Genomic DNA, 2006 nt, shown 5'->3' with positions numbered 1-2006 from the left:
GTATCCCCTCCCTAACCTCAGGGAAAAATCCCTACCTGGGGAAACAACCTTTCTCGGAGAGGTGACCTTGGTTAAAACACATGGCGCTTAAGGAGAGCAAACATATTAAGAACAATATGCTATATATGCCAGGTCCCTTGAAACATATGCTGTGCAGATGTTTCTTTCCTGCAGCGACTGTGTCAAGCAGCAAGGATGGACCGGCTTCCAGCAGATGGGGTCTGCGCTTGGAGCAGGCCCCACTGGTAGTGTGTGGGTTCTTGACTTTGTGTAGGAAAGATTTCACTATAGCAGCCCAGGTGATTTGGAGAGTGTGCTTATTAAAGCCAGGGGCAATAAAACAAAGGAAGGGCTTAAGGAAGAAGAAGCAATCGGAAAAAGTCAGAGAAACGGGGGCCTTGGAGATAGGTTCAGGGGATACGCCCCGGATAAGCTGCTGCAGCCTTATGTTCCCCTGGTTGCAAGTTTCCTGATCCCTGACAGTTTAGGAGAAAACCAGCAGTGATACAAGGCGTGGGCATACCCTAGCGAGAGAGTGCACTGAGGGTAGAGTGTGTTTATTAAAGCTGAGAGTACGTGTATTAAAGCTGGGGACAGCGAAACGAAGGAAAGGCTTAGGATAGATTAGAAGCAGCAACAGGAGAGAGTCTAGGTGGGACTGCTTTGGCTTTGAGAAATTAAAGTTTCAGTGACAGAAGGGAGTTCACTGGGACGTTAGAGGAAAAGGGGCCCTAGAGACAGGTTCAGGGGGTAAGCCCAGGACCAGCTGCTGTTGCCCACTGCTCCCCTGGATGCAAGTCTCAGAGGGACCTTAGAAAAAGAGCAGAGAGACAAGACAAGGGCGTGTGGCCCATAGCTTCTTTTGTCTTGAGGCTTTTTATCTCTCTCTGGTCAGTGGGGATCCTAGGGGAAGTCTCAGAGGAGGGTCCCAAAGAATACTCATTCGCTTTTCAGGTGTGTCCTTCAATACGTTGATTCGTCAAAATGTGTATATAGAGGGGTTAGGGTTATTTTCTGGTTGGTTTTATTGTTAAAGAACGTTACTGAAGAGGGACCAGGACTGAAGCCGGTCTGCCCAGGCAAGGTCTGGACTGTGTAAACCATTTGCTGCTCCTAAGGGTCCTCAGTTGGGAAAGATAAAACCTTGTGATTAGCTGACTGTAAATTGCTCAAATTGTTTGCCCTTGTTTAACTATTTTGTCTCAATTTCCCTTATTCCACCTGTCAAGGAATTCCCCTAGCTTCTTACTAACCTCCCACAGAATTAGGACCCAGTACTTGACTGAATATGTGGTTTTTGCTTCAAGTCACTTGGTACTACATACTGAACTTAGAGTTTTTGTAGGAAGGTGAAATTTGAAGATAAGGAGCAGGAAAATGTAGATTTCCTTTTGGACATTTGGATTTGGGCGCATGCAAGGAAAAGCCAGCATAGTGTACAGCAAGCAGTAGGATTTACAGTTCTTGGGCTCAAAGGGAGAGGACTGGGCTGGAAATTTGAGTTGACCATGACTTAAACGTTCATTTTTTTCTAATTACAAGTTGTTTCAAATTTCACTTTTCACTTAAACTCAACGCAAGTTTTTCTGATACACTACAAGCATCCTAAAGTTACTGTCCCCTCTACAATGGCCTCCTCGGGTAATTTTAAAAGCTTAGATATCTTGGAAATGCAGCAGTCCTCACCAATGCGAGCAAAAATCCGGGAAAGACCTGGCTTCACATTGGCTCCCTAGAGGTCATGAATGATACTCGCTTGTTACACAGGCATCCATGCAACTGGAAATGAACTCGAGATGCGTGTCGAACGTCCTCTTTCATTAGCAAGAAAACTCTTGAGCCCACTGCTCCCTTCTCCCTCCTCTTCTCAGGCCCGCGGGCCTTTTCTTACTGTGGGTCGTCCCATTGCCCGGCCGGGGGCAGGGGCCTCCTGTTTTGGGAGAACCGGCCTGTAACGACGCGCGTCTCCAGGGCCCTGGGGGGCGAGGGGCGCCCGGGTGGGTTCG

The sequence above is a fragment of the Myotis brandtii genome, unplaced genomic scaffold, assembly GCF_000412655.1.
Source record: "Myotis brandtii unplaced genomic scaffold, ASM41265v1 scaffold59, whole genome shotgun sequence".
Lineage (NCBI taxonomy): Eukaryota > Metazoa > Chordata > Mammalia > Chiroptera > Vespertilionidae > Myotis > Myotis brandtii.
The sequence above is the reverse complement of the archived record's forward strand: the minus strand, read 5'-3'. Positions refer to the sequence as shown.